At 31.2% G+C, this 19,408-nt stretch overlaps 1 long non-coding RNA gene across 1 annotated transcript; it reads right to left on the reverse strand.

Moving 5' to 3' along the window:
• Positions 1-7,211: 7,211 nt before the first annotated feature.
• On the reverse strand, positions 7,212-9,381 carry LOC123902113. The gene is made up of 6 exons (XR_006807487.1): positions 9,246-9,381; positions 8,549-8,596; positions 8,414-8,457; positions 8,289-8,313; positions 8,088-8,196; positions 7,212-7,422 (listed from the first exon to the last, which is right to left on the reverse strand). It is a non-coding gene; the product is annotated as an uncharacterized LOC123902113 (long non-coding RNA).
• Between the last annotated feature and the right edge of the window lie 10,027 nt (positions 9,382-19,408).

Here is a 19,408-nt window from a genome sequence, read left to right on the forward strand (position 1 = left end):
ATTACAATTTGTCTATGCATTCAGAGTCTGATCATAAAAATTCATATTCTCAATCCAATTAGGTGATATTGAACGGTCGGATTGATAAAATTTGAAATCTGCAGTCAATGTCAGTAGTTTTAGTCAAACTTGACAGCCCTTTCATTGAAACTAGATTTCCTTCGACACTCTTATTGCAATCTGTCTATGCATTTGGAGTCCGATCGTAATAATTTCAATTCTCAATCGTTTGTCAGTCCAATTAGGTGATATTGAACGGTCGGATTGATAAAATTCAGAATCTGCAAAAAATGTCAGTAGATTTTAGTCAAACTTCACTGCCCTTTCAGAGAAACTATGGTTTTGATGACTTCCTTATTAATTAAATTTATAAAAATAATATTAACATTTAATTCAGAATAATCAATTTTGATAAACAATAAGCAATTAATTTTAATGCATACATTACATGATTAAATTTAAAATTGACAAATATTATATATTAATTCTAACAGCACAGTGAAATAGACATATACTCCCTCCGTCCCATTTTATAAGAACCACTTTGACTAAATGCACTATTCACATGTCTTGTTTTCACCATATTTTTTCTAAAAGTATATAAATGTAAATATAATCATATAAGATCTTGTTTGATTTGTTTCGATGAATATTTTTAAAATATTAAATTTGTATAATTTTTATTACTAGAGAATTAAAGATATTTGTAATCAAAATTATGCATTGACATGCGTGCAGTAACAAATGAGTTACTATATTTTGGGACGGAGGGCGTATCTAGCTACCGAGTGCATATCTTACCAAAAAGTTCTCATAGCCAAGTGGTTAAGTGGTTCATCTTATCGTGTTTGATACTTTTCGGTGCCAAAATCTTGATTTGTTTTTCTTTTTTTTTTCATGGTTGTTTTAAAACAAAATTAATTCACAAAATACGAACCGTTCATGAGACTTTAAATTGTAGTTAAAATAATTTTGATATTCATTATAATTTTGATACAAGCATTAATAAATTATTATATATTTAAAATTATTGAACAATAATTTTGTAACGAGAATTTGTAAAAATTCTAAATACATTGCATGGTCTCGTGCATCGCACGGGTACACAGACTAGTTCTACTTTAAAGGTGAATAAGTGGAGTGTCTGGGGTTCAAACCCTGACTCCTTAAAGGTAATTATTCTTTAATTTTTGATGTTTCAATGTGATAGAGTTTTAACCAAATATACGAAGAAATATAGCTATCGCAATATAGTAGTAGTAATTATTCATAAAAGAAAATTACGAAGAAATAAATGAACAATTATGAAACCATTAAATGAAATCTTTATTTTCTTTTTTCTTTTCGGAAAGAAAATTACGAAGAAATAAAAGAACAATTATGTAGAGTACCATAACTAATGCTTCGGCATCTGAACAAAATAAAAAAAACTAAATAGCTAAATGACCTATTTGCCTATCATTTTAGACAATTGATTAAGTATAATGAGGGTAAATTAGAGAATTTAGTATTCACTCCGTAACACTTTATAAGTCAAAATGATTTTTCTAAATTTATTGTATATTTAATGTATTTAGTCTATATTACAGTTACATTAAATATACAATGACCCTAAAAAATATATTTTTACTTATAAAGTGTTACGGGGGGAAGTAGTAATTAGTTTTATTAGAATAATAGTAAATAGAGTAGTAGATAGAAGTAAAATATATTTCATAATCTTATGCAATTGAAAAATAATTTAGTATCTTTTAAAAAAGGAAAATGCTAACCGGTGCCCCCGGGGCACTGGTTAAGGTAACTAAAGATAGTAATATTATCTTGAAACTTGTGAAGTCAACATCTTAAAAGTTTAAATTTTTGTTTTTTCAATGTAATCTTTTTCTTTTCTTTCCCTTTTTAGTTCCTTAACTAGTGCCCCGGGGGCACTAGTTAGCATGACCCTTTAAAAAATAATTTGTGATGTTTGATGAATAATTGAAATTAGGAGAATGTTAACTTGTGCCCTTAAGGGCACATGTTAAGAAGATAAATGTGGAAAAAATTTAATGAACTTGTGGTGTATTCAATTCTCTAAACATTAAATGTTTTCTATCATTAAATGCTCTATTTCTATTTTTAGGTAGCTTAACATGTGCCCTTAGAGCACAAGTTAACATAACCCTTGAAATTAAAGAAAGGAGAAAATGGAGTTCGGTGAGGAAAGGAGAGTAATTCAGAATCTTGTGCAATATGGAAGAAGAATAGTCTTTTGTTCTCCAACTCAAAGCAAAACAAATACTCCATACACAATCAACCTCTTTATATTCTCTTTAATCTTAAAAAAAAACTTGGGAACCGGAAAAATTAGCTTAACTCACAAAGCAGTATTTAATAAGACAACTTTGTCAGTTTTGGGAGAAGAAAAAACTCACTAATTAACCATTGAAATGATTAAAAAATAAAAATAAATAAATTGTGAGAAAGACAAAATAATCCACCGATTTAGTGATTATGTTAGATAAGTTAAAGGTAATTTCGAAAATTAGGGAGTAATCAAATTTATTATAGTAGTAGTAGAAGATAAAATTAATTACCGTTATTTTCCTTAGTTCACCTCGATAAACATTTTAAAATCTCTAATTTAAAGGTCTTTAGTGTCATTTTCGAAATTAATTGTCCAGATTTTATTTTTTAAATAAATAAATAAATTATTGTCAAAAAAAATAAATAAATAAATAAATAAATAAATTCAAATTAATTAATCAATGAATCACATATTCGAAGTACTAATATCAACCAAAGGTCAATGTTTGGTTAGTAGCAACTTTGAAGAAACCAAACCCCTCCTTCCTTCTTTTCAGCTTTACCGAAAAACTCAAAGATCTCATTTTCATTCTTCATTTTATTTTCTTCGAAATAGTTTTTTTTTTTTTTAAACAATTCAAAACAGGTTTTGTTATCTATTAATAGTGCTTCAGTTGAATCGAATTATAACTCTCAGTTAAAGACTTGTAACGTGGTTAAAAGTAATAAGGATAAATTAGTAACTTTGATTGTAATCGATTTTAATATATTACTCCCTCGTTTCAAATTACTTGTCGTTTTAGAGAAAAAAAATTGTTTAAAATTACTTGTCGTTTTGATAATTTAAGGTTATATTTTGTCTATTATACCCTCATGTAAATTTCAAATATTTAGGAGTAGTTGTTGAAACCGAAATTTTTTTAATATATATTGATTTTTTTTTAATTGCATTTGAATTATACAAAGGAATGTGAAGAGTAGTATATATCTTTAAATGAGGTTATTTGTTTTTTTTTTTTTTTAATGTTATGCAAAAGTGGAAATTGAATGATTGGAGGGATTAGAAAGTGATATAGGCGGGATAAATGAAATTTAATTGGGTAAGCGGCATAAATGAAATTTAAGTGCTATGTGATTTAGGCGGGTTATATTGAAATTTAGGTGCCTAAATGTGTGCAGACTAGTATACGTACCCGTGCAATGCACGGGGCGACTATAGCTGATATGATTGAATAATGACATAACTTTTTTAATATAATATTTAGACCTATGTTAATTACCCTAACAGAACCAATAAATATAATTGTTTATATATTTAAAACTTTAACTGAAAACCAAAAAACAACATTAGACAACAATACAAAACATTGTTTAAATCAAATGTCTAACTTAATAACATAATCAACTACAACACATTAGCCATGATAAGTTCATTTGACATAATACAATTACTGTTGTTGATCCATGACAACAACATTCAAGACTTGAGGTGGATCTGCTAAAGTGAAACGACATCTTGAGCCAGCTTGTATGTTAGCAAGATTAAAATACAATTTTAGGTAACATAAGCAATTTAAACTTATAGCAAGAATATTAAAAAACAAACTATATTCTTACCAAGATGGTTCTCTGATTTGCATGATGTTGACTGATGTTCATCTCCCAAGACCTATCGGGTTCAACGCCTTCTTGTTGAATCATAATCATCTGGTATACAATATGGGAGACATATACTTATTCTATGATATTCATAATATGAAAATGTATGGTGTTCAAAAGTATTGTGAAATTTCCGTAAACAATATGCTCAGTGTTATAACCTACAAATACTCATAAAACACTCCAATTAAGTATTTTCTAAGCATGGTAATATAATCTAAAGAGTTATACACTTAATTCAGCAGCCATTATGCTTAAATAATGACATAAGTTTTTTTAAATATAACAATTAGACAAATGTTATAAAAAAATTATATTGTTACCAAGATATTTATCCCATTTTACATGACCATCAATGATGTGTATCTCCAAAAACCTTTCGGTCTAAACATCTTCTTCAAGAATAAAATTCATCCGGTACAAAATATGGGATAAATATACCGATTATATGATAGAATATTGGGTGTCAAGCTACAATGTTATAGTATATTGATGTTTATATATAGTACTTGATGTTAAGCTACATTAATTTTGGGTGTTTAGTCATCGAATAACTGAAGTACTGAAAACACGGTTATGGTAAGCTCCCGCGTTTTTGGGAGACGGATTGAGAAATTATCCTAAACATATTGTGCAAAACAAAATAAATTTGTAGAGTAATGTAGAAAGTACAATGAACCTATTAACAAAAAGGTAAAGTAGAAAAAAAAACACCAGATAAAAAAAAACCCAAAATAAGATTCAAAAGTCAAAATCGTACAGTCTCTCGTGTGTATAATAAAGTTTACATAAAATCGTATAGCCCTGCCGAGCCCCCCGCGTGTTTTTTAGAGATATAAAATTTGGAATTTATTAATGCTAAAACTTAAATTATATTACTCTGTTGTATTATGAAGTTAGAATTTCTAAGTGAAAATTAATGCAATTAGAAGAGATATCACCTGGAGTTAGAAAATAAAAAATCACCTAATAAAAAAAAATCCAAAATAAGATTCAAAAGTCAAAATCGTACAGCCTCTCATGTGTATAATGAAAGCTACATAAAATCGTATAGCCCTGCCGAGCCCCCGCATGTTTTTTAGAGATATAAAATTTGGAATTTATTGATGCTAAAGCTTAAATTATAATACTCTGTTGTATTATGAAGTTAGAATTTCTAAGTGAAAATTAATGTAATTAGATGAGATGTCACCTGGAGTTAGAAAATAAAAAATCACCTGATAAAAAAAACCCCAAAATAAGATTCAAAAGTCAAAATCGCACAACCTCTCGTGTGTATAATAAAAGCTACATAAAATCGTATAGCCCTATCGAGCCCCCCGCGTATTTTTTAGAGATATAAAATTTGGAATTTATTGATGCTAAAACTTAAATTATATTACTCTGTTGTATTATGAGGTTAGAATTTCTAAGTGAAAAATTAATGTAATTAGATGAGATATCACCTGGAGTTAGAAAATAAAAAACCACCTGATAAAAAAAAACCCAAAATAAGATTCAAAAGTCAAAATCATACAGTCTCTTGTGTGTATAATAAAAGCTACATAAAATCGTATAGCCCTGCCGAGCCCCCTGCATGTTTTTTATAGATATAAAATTTGGAATTTATCGATGCTAAAACTTAAATTATATTACTCCGTTGTATTAAGAAGTTAGAATTTCTAAGTGAGAATTAATGTAATTAGATGAGATATCACATGAAGTTAGAAAATAAAAAACCACATGATAAAAAAAACCCAAAATAAGATTCAAAAGTCAAAATTGTATAGCCTCTCGTGTGTCTAATAAAGTCTACATAAAATCGTATAGCCCTGCCGAGCCCTCCGCGCGTTTTTTTAGAGATATAAAATTTTGAATTTATTGATGCTAAAACTAAAATTATATTACTCTGTTGTACTATGAAGTTAGAATTTCTAAGTGAAAATTAATGTAATTAGATGATATTGAACCATTTTATCATTAAAATTGGAATTCTTAAGTCGCAATTAATCTAATTAGATAAGAATGAATGGATAATACATAGAAGTTAGAATTACTAAATAGAAGTGAAAAATATTACTCCATTTACTTGTAACATGAAATTCATGCTCTAACATTCTTGGAAAATATAAAACTAAAATAAATTTCATTGAAGACTAATTCATCAAAACAATACATTAGATAAAAACTTAAAATAAATTTCATTGAAGACCAATTCATCAAATTAATGTATTAGTAAAAAAAAATCTATGCGTAAAGATTTCAAGCCTATTGAATAGGCATAATTATAAAAAAGGAAATTTCATTGACCTCCTTGAGTTAGGTTAAAATGTCACTCACCCCCTCTATTTTTTAACATTACACTAACCTACCCTATTTAATATTTCACTTACTTTTGAATATCTAATTGTTCCACAACTTCATATGTAGTTGCTCTTAAGATTTAAAAGAAGTATGTAGTACAAATAACTATATTCAATCGTAGATATTCTTGTGTGGTCATGATACTAAAAAATTCTATTTGATCACACACAAGAAAAAGTGAATGTAGAAAAAATTATATTATATGTTGTATTTTGTGTGTGCGACCAAATAAAAAGTTTTCGTCTCATGACCACCCAAAAATATCTCATTCAATCAAATGACAAAAAAATATTTCTTAAAAATATTTCTTAGTTAAAAATTACTTTAGAGGCATATTTCTAATGACAAAATAATATTTTTTTACTTTCTTCTCCTCAATTAAGATGACATATTTCTTAGTGTAATTTACATACGTATTTCAATGTTTCAATGTGCAAGTACTTTGTTTTAAAGAAAACTTTTATATCATTGAAACATGTTTAGATTTACATAATCATTAACTACTTTAGTTATGCTACAAAGCATATATAAAAAAATTAGAAGTAGATCACATGTTTAAAAAAGTTTCAAGGCCTGATTCCAATATACTCTGTATCATTACAGCCGGAGTAATACTTATGATACTTATTACGGTGCTTGTAAAAAATGTGTGACTAAAATTCCATGATACTTCATTCTTTAGGGCTTGGTATAAACTCAACATGAATACTTCAAGAGATAAATGAATTTGTAGGTTATAAGATTAAATTGATTAATGCCTCAAAAAAAGATTAAAGGGGTCAATAAACCTTTATAATGAGTGACCAAACATGTTATGCTCTTAATGGTACAAAAATCACTTTAATCAAATAAGAAGAGAAGAGAACTAATGGTTGTTATTCGAATAACTGAAAATCATATGATAACTATACCACTAAATACACATAAACTAATAAGACATGTTTTGGAAGAAGTATAAATAAAGTTGTTTGGTATAGTGATGCAAAACTAACATATTTGTTTATATCACTCTAATCATCATCATATTAGAAAATGTTTAAAGAATTAATTTATACAAAAAGGCTACGAAAGCATGAATGTAAATGTAATAAACCACTCCTTCTGTCTCACCTTCTATTCCTATTGAAGCAAACCCTGAACAAAAGTTGATAAAAGGGATTAAAAGACGCATAAGTCAAATTGAAAGCTAAAGTTCCTGATTGGAAACTCCTTGAATTTTGAAATCAGTCAACAAAACAAAAAACAACAGAGTAGTGCTGCAATATTTTGCTTTGAGAGAGACAGATGAAAGTGACGCTACATCTTTTCTGCCAAAGCTTGTGAAATTTGAAAGTTTTGGTCAAAGCTCGTAGAATAGGATTGCAAAGCAGCTTTTGGTTTTTCACCAAAATGGAATGGTGCGAAGATAGAGAAAGAAAGCAACAACGTGTGGGAAGGAAAATAAAAGAAGGAAACCACGCTGCTTTGGAATAACAAATAAAACAAATTAAAATTGAAACAAATCAAAAACAAAAAAAAATAAAAAAAATTGATACAAATCTAAAAAAAAAAAAGAAAATCTAAAATTTAACAAAAACAAATCAGTCATATTGTATTTGAGAAAATCATCTAAATCCCACTAACAACTCCTAAAAGGTAGCGATTATTATTAACTAAAACACATAGAAACAAATCCTAATAAATATGACAACTAAGCAACAATAATTTCAAAAAAAAAAAATAGAGAGAGAGGATTATAAAATCAGATATAAGAAACACAATTGAAGAAAAATAGAGAATTCAAATAAAAAAAGACATACCTTTTTCTTCAAATTCATGAACAACAATCTCTGATAATTGATTTCTGAAACACTATATTCCATTTTTTGATAATCAAAACAAACCCAAGTTTTCCGATAAAATTGAATTCTGAAACGAAAATCAAAACGAAAACTTACTCAAATCCCAAACATCAACTAAATACTACTCAAATACAATCAAATAAAGTTTAGAAAACTTACACAATCAAACCGTAATTTTGTGAACCTAAACAAACAATAAAATTCGCAAAAAAGAAATCAGAATATGAAATGAAATCATGAAATAAGGAAGGGATTTCAATTATATCTTCATGGGTTTCACATACCTTGCTTTTTGAGAAGCTCTTTGAACATTCCTTTATGAGGATACCTGCATGTCAATTGACCAAAGAAAACACAGAACTCATTAAACAAAACAATGGTGTGAAACCCAAGAAATCCAAAGCCAAGAAAAACAATACCTTAATTCCAAATCTTCATCGATCTTTGTCGTTGCTGGATTTGTAAATCTGAACAAACAATAATTTCATGTATCAAATGCATTATATATAATTAATCCATTAATTTTCATAACAAAAATAAAAATAAAAATGTAGACAAACTCTATAGTGATGCCACCTAAATTATCAAAGAGTTTAAGCATCAACCATTAAAGTACAAAGTGATCAAAACATTAACAATATATAAACAACACTGAAGCATTAACATTAAAACAGAAGGAATTTATAGAATAAGAGGGTAGTTGGATGGATGGTGAGATTAAGATAAATCATTAGAAGAAATATGTCTTGGGTACTAAAGTGTATAAATCAAATAATGATAAAAACGGATTAACAATCCATAGCTTAAAGCATTGTAATGAAATTAGTCAATAAGAAACTCACAAAACATGTACTCTTAGCCAAGAATCTCTACTGTATTATTCAACAAAAGTAAAGGACACTATATTATTCAGGCATAAACAAAGTTAAAGTTGCCTCTTCTATAACAACTGTTGTTAGGCACTGTTGTACAAAAATGCAAAAGTGATTTTTTACATACTGATTGATTAGCATGAATCGATCATAATTTAGCTAACTATATTAAATAAAGACTAAAGCAGATCCACAAAATATTACTAAAAAAATAAGAATCCTATTAAATTGGAAAGAAGCTTACCAAATGAACACTCAAAAGCATATTTTCAGCCCTAAACATGTATGTAGAGAAGAATAACAACATAAAAACCCCTGTCTAGCAGAAAAGAAGATCCAAATTGAAAAATAGCAAAGTCTCATTTCAACTCAAGCCTGTCACACAATGTCATATTAGACCCCGCACCAAAGAACATATTCAATAAAATGACAAAAAGTAAATAAAAAGGCATCTCATATAAACGAACTCAAACTGCCTTTCTAGATAAAAACCATGAAGTAGCAAAGTTTTTCACAAGAAAGGGGGGTTTGAATTGTGAACCTTTAAAAATTGTCCTTTTAAAAATTAGATATCAAAACATACGTTAGAATGATCTCAGAATAAATAATATAAGTTAGGAGAATGATCTTAGAACGATCTCTGAGCTGCAAACAAAAATAATAAGTGATTTGTGTGTGTTAGTGTTTGCACAAAATTAATATGAGTTTAAGGGAGAGAAGAGACACAATAATTTTATCCTGGTTCACCCCTTAATAGTATGGGCTACTCCAGTCCCCACGCTCCTGTGAGATTGTCCACTAAGAGATTCTACCGATCTCAAGATACACTTCTTCTTTGATCTAATCCAAGATCACAATCTTCCAAGCTTCACTTGCTTGATCTACCTAAGTCTTTCCTAGACTTTATGAGGTGTCACTCAATCAATAGTTACGTATTGACTTGAGCCAATCTTTACAATATTGATAATGGTTTGGATCTTAAAGCTTTCTCACTCAAACTAAGTTGAAAAGCTAGTTACAATAAAATCTCTCTTTGTTCACTCAAAATGGATACTGATCCTAGTATGATATTACAATATATGGAGTGAAAGAGATCTTCAAAGAAGAGCTTGAAAACTTGTATCACAAAGACAAGTAGATTGATTGTTGTAGCTTAAACTCTTGCTCTTCAATGTTGCCAAAGCCTTCCTTTTATAGTTGAACCTTGAGTCTTCAGTTCCTTGGTCCCAAAGGAAGTTCTCCAACGGCTAGTTGATTCAAAATAGACAGCTCATGCTGAATTGTTAAGTGGATAAGTTCAAACTGATCTTTCTCAGAACGTTCTCCCTGCTGTTCTTCATATTTTCACTTAAAAGGGCCAAAATGACAGCTTGCAATGGGCTGTAGATAGTTGTTCATTGCTTCCTCACCAAGTATATCCGTTATAGACTAATTAGGCACGTTTTGGCCAGCTGTAGATGAGCTTGCAACTTCAAGAAGCAAAGGACAGTCATTCTCAGCATCATTCTGAGATCGTTCTCCAATCTGGGCGAATTTTGCACTTGATCTTCAAATGGAGAATGATGCAGACCTGTGGCCAGCTGTAGTGTGAAGGGAATGCAGCTGTGATGTCCTTGCATAACTATTCACTTGTCCTTTCCATGTACTTCCTTTCTTTGATTAAAAATTAATCTCTTGGAGAATGTTCATTAAATAATGACTTTGAAGGTACATGACAACTATGAGTTGAATGTGTGTTGTCTCATCCTTATTGGTCTATGTAATTCTTGTCCAAATATTCTTGATACACCTGATTAGATGATGCCTTGAGAAATTATCATGTTGCACATGCTTGATCATTAACTTTGTCCAAAGAGGAAAGTCACTTTCTTTCCAACTTATTCCTTGCCTTAATTGTTCATGAACAGTTGTGATCTTGTGAGTTAAAACCAAGATAAAGTGCTTATTTGTCTTGTATATGGTTGACTTAATGATATAAGTGCTTTTGCATTTATTCTTGTTCATGAGGAGAATGTTGCACTTAAACCAGAGATCATTCTCAGACTGATCCTGAAGCTTCTCTTTTTGCCAAAACATAATGAATATCATTGAGATTAGAAGCTTAATTGTTCCTGACTAATTAAAACACTCAAGAGCACTTGTTAGATAACAATGAGATCAGAATTACATTTAAAATATAATTAAGATGTTTGTTATCTTTAAAACATCAAATTGGGATTTTGCATTTTGCCTCAACAATCTCCCCCTTTTTGATGATGACAAACTTCTTGAATTATGTTTTAAAAATGGGATTCTGATATAATCAATTCAGTAAACACAAATAAATTGTTTAGTGTTTTTAATTTTCAAGCTCCCCCTCAATTCAAGCATCCAATTTTCATAATTGCTTAAGCATAAAGAATTGAGCAAAAACACATAATATGAATCAAAATAGATTTCATTAATCATCAAGCTCACAAAGTGAGAATCCAACATGATTTCTAGTTCATGATTAACACATAATGATTCAAGCAAAAGATAAAACATAAATCCTAGTTTAGAAAATAAAAACATAGTAGGAGAAGTTCTTATAGCAGCAAAAGGAACTTCCCAAAATATCTAATCCTCTAAACAGGTAAATTAAAACATGATTAAGCATTTCAAAAAGACAAGTTCAATCTCCCCCTCATTTTCTCAAATCATTCTCCCCCTTTGTCATCATTGAAAAGGGTAGAAAAAAGAGGGTTGCAGCAGAAGTTTATTCAGGAATGGTGGGGCTGGAATCATCAGAGGATGTGGAGTTTTCAGGTTGTGGGAATGGCTCAACAGGTGGTGGTGGATTGGGAGGTGGTGGAACAATCTGAAGAGGAGTACAAACACACTCATTCAACCAGTTTCTCATGATCTGAAACTCAAGCATAATATACATTAACATGTCATTTTGCATTGACATGCCTCTCATCAGCTGAGTTAAATCCTTTCTCATCTGAGACATTCTCTTTTCAAGCTTTGTACGTTTGGGAGGCCTGGGATCAGTGGAAGTACCAGCCTCATGTTGAAAATTTCCTTCAAAACCAGCAGGCATAGACCAAGTAGCAGCAGCAGCAGCATTTGCAGAGGAGCAAAAAGAGTCCAAAGTTGCAAAAGAATTTGGTAAAGATGGTAGTGTACCAGCAGAGAAGATGGGAACAGGTATTTGTGATGGATCAGGGCTGTTGGAAGTCATTAAATTCCTTACAAAATCAGTGCTAAACATGGATTGCAGGCTTCCATGAGATGATGACATAAGTGGTGAAAACACAGAGGTGTTGAATGGAGCAGTTGTAGAATGAAATCCTTGGAGAATCTTTCCAGCTTGTTGAGATGATGTTTCTACTTCATTAGAGAAAGTTGGTCCAAGATTCAAAGATGTATTCAAATTGATTGGCTGTGTATCAGAGATGGTGGTATGAATATCCACATTTTCACCAGTTGGGAGAACATTCTCAGATTGTTCTCCAGATGCTCTAGCAAGCATATCCAGGTTGTTATCAGGATCAATTCTCTTCCTTTTGTTTCCAATATCAGTAGAGGTGTTGCCAGGAGTGATTTCCTTTTTCATGTGACTCAGATTTTTTGTTCCAAAAGTAAACCATTGATTATCAAAGAGTTGTTTAGACTCATCTACATGGTTATCTCTAAAAATCCTAGTGAGTAACATTCCATAAGGTAAGGCTATCTTTTTGATTCCAGAATTTGCAATTGTGATCATGTGTTGAAGAATCAAAAAAGGTAAATCAAGTGGAATACCTTTAGATAGATGATACATGACAAGTAGATCATTATCAGTTACCTTATCTTTGCTTCCTGTCCTAGGAAAGAAAGAATGTTGGCACATGTTGTGGAAGATTTTAAACTCCTTCTTAAGCAGAGATGATGGTGGTTGTTCCCTGTGAGCTCCTTCATCAGTAAACATCTCAACGATCAAAGCATCTTTGCTTATGTTTTGAGCTGCATACCAGTCTTTTCCATACAGAGTTTCTCCATTTCTCTTCACTTCAAGTAGCTTACTAATTGAGTCTGCTGTAACATGGATTTCAACTCCTTTGATGTTGGAAATGATCAAGTCTTTGTCAGGATGTACCTTGGCATTGAAATAGAATGCTTGTACTAACAGAGGCATTGTGGTATCTTTCATCTGGAAAAATTTTGTCCATCCTTGTGGTTCCACAAACTTGAGCAAGTCTACTCCTCCCTTAGCAATTTCTTCAAAATCATAAACTCTTCCAGAAGCAACAGGTTTGGTTTTCCAATATTGATCAAACTTAGCTTCTTCATCAGGATGAATGAGTGGAACTTCAAGCAGCTCTCCTTGAGGTCTTTTCCTTTTAGGTAAGCTCTTCTTCTTTGGAACTTTGACAGCAGTAGCAGAAACCTTTTTAATTGAAACAGGTGAATGTTTTGCAGGTACAGATTTTGATGAGGTGAGAGGTTCAAGCACAATTTTTTCAAGTTCAGAATCTGAGATGGTTTTGTCAGAATCTGAATCATGAATGGTGTGTACAGTGTTGTCAACAACAGGTTTCTTTCCTGTACCAATTCCAGACATAATACGAGATGATCTTCTGATTTTTGAAGAATCATAAGATTTGGCTTTCTTAGATTTGAAAATAATTGGTGGAGTTTCAGCTTGACTTGGTACAACAATGGTAGGTTTAGGAGTGGTGGTACCATCCGTTTTAGGGTTAGGTTTCTGGGTAAGTTGGATGGTTTCTTCTTCTGAGGGATCGTTCTCAGAAGGTTCATCAGCTTGTTCTGCAGGAGGTTTAACATTTGATTGTGAAGGAGGTTCAATTAATTTGGGTGGAAAAATTTGAGAAAGAGGTTGCAGATCTAAGGGTTCATTTGGGTCATAGAAATTGGATTGATCAAAGGTTTGAGGGTTTGAGGAGTCAGAAGTTTCTGATGAAGATGAGGAGTTTGATGAGGATGAAGGTAGAGGTGGAAATGGAGCTCGTGTACTTCTTCTTCCTGGATTCTTAGTTCGTGCCATTTTTGAAGAAAGAAGAAAATATAATTGATTGAAGGTGATGTGATGAAATGATGAGTTTAGGTGAGTATAAAAAGAGGTGGAAGCTTGGGAAGGAGGAAGAGTGTAGTAGGCTAGGTGTACTTGATGGTAGAGATGAATAGTGAGTTATTGTACTTGGTTTTAGAAAAGAAAAGAGGAGAAAGAGAAACCAATCGTGGTAAGCCAATGAGAGGAAGGAGAACATATCTTCTTTAATGCTTATCATAAATTTAAAAAGCAAAAACCAAGGAAAAAGCCGTTTGAGAGTAAATTCAAAAATTTACTTTAAACGCAGATCTGAGAACGTTCTCAGAAGGTTGCAAAAAGACTAAGTAATTTAATATTTCAAATCTGGCTTGGATTTCTGATGATTTTCAATTTTTCTTTGATAAAATTGAAACGTTCCTCAACTAATGGCTTAGTAAAAATATCAGCTAACTGATTTTCAGTATCAATAAAAACTAATTCAACATCATTTTTATTGACATGATCACGAATAAAGTGATGTTTGATTTCAATATGTTTTGATCTAGAATGCTGAATGGGGTTTTTTGATAAATTAATAGCACTAGTGTTATCACATAAGATTTTGATTTTTGTGTACCTTAATGAGAAGTCTTCAAGTTGATTCTTGATCCATATTACCTGAGAACAACAAGTTGCTGCAGATACATACTCTGCTTCAGTTGTTGAAAGTGCTATGGTGTTTTGTTTTCTGCAACACCAACTTACAAGAGCTTCTCCAAGAAATTGACATGCTCCACTGGTGCTTTTTCTCTCAACTTTGTCACCAGCATAATCAGCATCACAAAATGCTTTTAACTCAAAATGTGATTTATTTTGGTACCAAAGACCAACATCTGGTGTACCAACTAGATATCTGAAGATCCTTTTTACTGCAGTTAGGTGAGATTCCTTTGGTGATGTTTGAAATCTAGCACATAGACCTACTGAGAAGACAATGTCTGGTCTACTTGCAGTTAAATATAGGAGTGATCCAATCATTCCCCTATATTCCTTTTCAGATACATCTTTTCCTTTTTCATCTTTGTCCAAGCTTGTTGATGGATGCATTGGTGTTGACATTATCTTGGCCTCATTCATCTTGTATTTCTTGAGAAGATCCTTTATATATTTTTCTTGACTGATGAAAATTCCATTTTCATGTTGCTTGACTTGCAAGCCAAGAAAGAAACTAAGTTCTCCCATCATGCTCATTTCAAATTCACTTTGCATAAGTTCAGAAAATTCTTCACATAACTTTTCATTAGTAGCACCAAATATAATATCATCAACATATACTTGTACAATAAGTAAATCATGTTTATCAATTTTTCTAAAAAGTGTAGTGTCAATTTTTCCTCTAGAAAAACCATTTTCAAGTAAAAATGAGCTTAATCTTTCATACCAAGCTCTTGGAGCTTGTTTTAGTCCATAAAGAGCTTTGGTTAATTTAAAAACATGATTAGGTTTTTGTTGATCAATAAACCCAGGAGGTTGATGTACATAAACTTCTTCATTTAAAAAACCATTTAGAAAAGCACTTTTCACATCCATTTGAAAAAGTTTAAAACATTTGTGTGAAGCATATGCAAGTAAAATTCTAATGGCTTCTAATCTAGCCACTGGAGCAAAAGTCTCATCATAATCAATACCTTCTTGTTGATTATATCCTTGAGCTACAAGTCTTGCTTTATTTCTTATTACCTTACCATTTTCATCAAGTTTGTTTCTGAAGACCCACCTTGTTCCAATGATTGAGTGATTTTGTGGAAGTGGTACTAGATTCCAAACCTCATTCTTTTCAAATTGCAGGAGTTCTTCTTTCATGGCTTCAGTCCAAGATTCATCAGTGATAGCTTCATTTATTGATCTTGGTTCTATCTGAGAGATCATTGCCAGATTATTCTCCTTGTTCAGTAAAGCCCTTCTAGTTCTTACACCATCTTCAGTATTCCCTATAATTTGTTCTGGTGGATGATAACCAACAGTTCTCCAAGTCTTTGGAGGTCCTTGAGCTGTAGGTTCTTGATTCTCATCATTACTTTGTTCATTCCTTACTTCTTCTTCATCATTAAAGGTGTTGGTATATGATATATCTTCATATTCATCAAACTTGACATGCATGCTTTCTTCTAGAGCTTGTGTTTTCAAATTGTATATTCTATAAGCTTTTGAGGTTAGAGAGTAACCTAAGAATATTCCCTTATCTGATTTGGAATCAAACTTACCTAAGTTGTCTCTGATATTCAAAATGTAACAATAACATCCAAAAATATGAAAGTAGGAAATATTTGGTTTAATTCCTTTCCAAAGTTCATAGGGTGTCTTATTCAAAATTTTTCTTATGGTAACCCTGTTCAAGATGTAGCAAGAAGTATTGATGGCTTCAGCCCAAAAATATTTTTCAACATTTGATTCATTTATCATAGTTCTTGCCATCTCTTGTAAAGTTCTATTTTTCCTTTCAACAACTCCATTTTGTTGAGGAGTTCTTGGACAAGAAAAATTATGAGATATACCATTATTGTTTAGGAATGATTCAAAGTGAGAGTTTTCAAATTCTCCTCCATGATCACTTCTTATAGAGACAATATTGGTACCTTTCTCATTTTGAACTTGTAAACAGAATGTTTTAAAAGCTTCAAAAGATTCATCTTTATGTTTTAAAAATAACACCCAAGTGAACCTTGAAAAATCATCAACTATGACAAAACCATAATTTTTGCCACCAAGACTAGTAGTTTTGACAGGTCCAAATAAATCTATGTGAAGTAGTTCAAGAGGTCTTTTTGTTGAAACAAAATCTTTTGGTTTAAAACTACTTTTAACTTGTTTACCCTTTGCACAAGATTCACACACTTTATCTAGGTCAAAACTAATATCAGGTAAGCCTCTAACTAGATCAAGTTTAGAGAGTTTTGACATAGTCTTCATACTTATATGTCCAGCCCTTTTATGCCAAATCCATTTGTCTTTTTCAAGAGAAACAAAGCAGGATTCAGTAGGCAGTTCATCTAAGTATGTGACATATACATTCTTTATTCTTGATCCATAGAAAAGAGTTTTGTCAGATTGTTTAATTTCACAAGTATGAGATCTAAAAATAACTTCAAGACCATTGTCACATAATTGACTAATGCTAATTAAGTTATGTTTAAGTCCTTCTACATAGTGAACATTTTCAATTTTTGCAGAATTATTCTTACCAATAGTACCTTTACCTTTTATACTTGCTTTTTCATTGTTTCCAAAGGTAACTGTTCCTCCTTCCTTCTTGTCAAATGAAAGAAAGCTTTGTCTATCTCCTGTCATATGTCTTGAGCAACCACTGTCCAAGTACCAAGGCTTTTTCTTCATTGCTAGATGACATTCCTGTATTTGAATTTAATAAATTCTTAGGTACCCATAATTTTTTGGGTCCTTGAAGGTTAGTACTCTTATAAGGCATCTTCTTATATTGATAAGATGATCTCTTATAAGGAGGTTTTGAATAAAAATTTCTTTTTAGATTGTTCTGAGAATGTTCTGATCTATAAAGAGATTTCTTTTTAAAACAAAATGGTTCAAGATGTCCATCCTTGTGACAGAATGAGCATTTATATTTTTGAAATCTTTTTTCTTTATGAGGAACAAAAACATTTTCAATTAGTTTCTTATTTTGAAAAGGTTTGTATCCCAATCCAGTTCTATTATATGAATTTCCTTGTGATCCCAATATATTTTCAAAAGTTTCTGTGGTGCTGACAAACTTTGTTAAATCTTTTTCAAGTTTAGACACTTTTTGTTTTAAAGTGATATTCTCTTTTTGAATCATAGAACATTCTTTCATTTTATTATTGTCTCTAAGTTCTTTAATTTGCTTAGAAAGTCCATCATGTGCAAGTTGCATATTTTTGATTATCTGTTTCATTATATCATTATCAGATTTATATTCATCTCTTTCTTTAGTTAACTTAGTGACTTCATCTCTAAGTTGACCATTTTTAGAATTTAGAATTTGAGAGTCATATAAAAGATTATCAAAGAGATGTTCAGTTTTTTGACAAGATGAACAAGGATCTAGAGTTACCTCTTCAATGTTTGCATTTGTCATGAGACATACATTAGCTTCTTGTTCTTCTTCTGCTTCTTGTACTTCATCTAACTCATCCCAGGTTGCCATCATGGATTTGTAAGGAGAGTTCTTTTGTTTAGGACATTCATTCTTGTAGTGTCCAAATTGGTTGCATCCATAGCATTGTATTTTGCTGATATCTACTTCTGGTTTAGATCCATTTCTTCTTAGTGGAAAGTTCTTCTTAATCTGATTTCTTCTCATCATTAGCTTTTGTATCCTTCTGGATAAAAATGCTAACTCTTCTTCATCATCTTCTTGAAGAAACTTGTTGTCTTCCTCCACTGCTTCTTTGTTCTTAGAACGTTCTTTAGTCTGTGAATCTAATGCAATCATCTTGTTTTTCATAGGTTTATCTTCCTGGAGAATGGACTCATGAGCTTTTAAAGATCCAATGAGATCTTCTAATTTAACCTCAGTGAGATCTTTTGACTCTGTGATTGCTGTTACTATGTGTCTCCAACTCTTTGGTAAACATCTAAGCACTTTTCTTACTCTTTCATGTATAGAGAATTTCTTCCCTAATGAGTTAAGTTCATTTATGATAATTGTGAATCTTCCATACATCTGATCAATTGATTCATCTTCCTTCATTTCAAATAGCTCAAATTTTCTAACACCAATGTCAATTCTTGTTTCCTTGACACGACTTGTTCCTTCATGGTGAGTTTGGAGTGTTGTCCACATTTCTTTGGCCGTTTTGCATTCCATGATCCTGTCATATTCTTCCCTACACAAAGCACTTTTAATAAATAATTGAGCTTTAGTATTTAGAAGTACCCTATCTGCTTCTTGAGTTGTCATTTCATCTTTTGTCTTTGGAGTAGTAGAGTCTTTTACTAATGGAGTATAGTCACCAACTTCAATCACTGTCCACATGTGCGTATCTTGTGATCTAAGAAATAGTTCCATCTTGTCTTTCCAATAGTAGTAGTCATCTCCTTCAAATAGTGGTGGCCTATGTGAAGATCCTCCTTCTGATATAAACTTTGCGCTTTTATTCATTACTTCCTTCCTGAATCTTTTCCTCTAGCACTTGTTAGATGCTCAACCTTAGAGGCAGAGCTCTGATGCCAATTGAAGTAGCAAAGTTTTTCACAAGAAAGGGGGGTTTGAATTGTGAACCTTTAAAAATTGTCCTTTTAAAAATTAGATATCAAAACATACGTTAGAATGATCTCAGAATAAATAATATAAGTTAGGAGAATGATCTTAGAACGATCTCTGAGCTGCAAACAAAAATAATAAGTGATTTGTGTGT

The sequence above is a fragment of the Trifolium pratense genome, linkage group LG1 (assembly GCF_020283565.1).
Source record: "Trifolium pratense cultivar HEN17-A07 linkage group LG1, ARS_RC_1.1, whole genome shotgun sequence".
Classification (NCBI taxonomy): domain Eukaryota; kingdom Viridiplantae; phylum Streptophyta; class Magnoliopsida; order Fabales; family Fabaceae; genus Trifolium; species Trifolium pratense.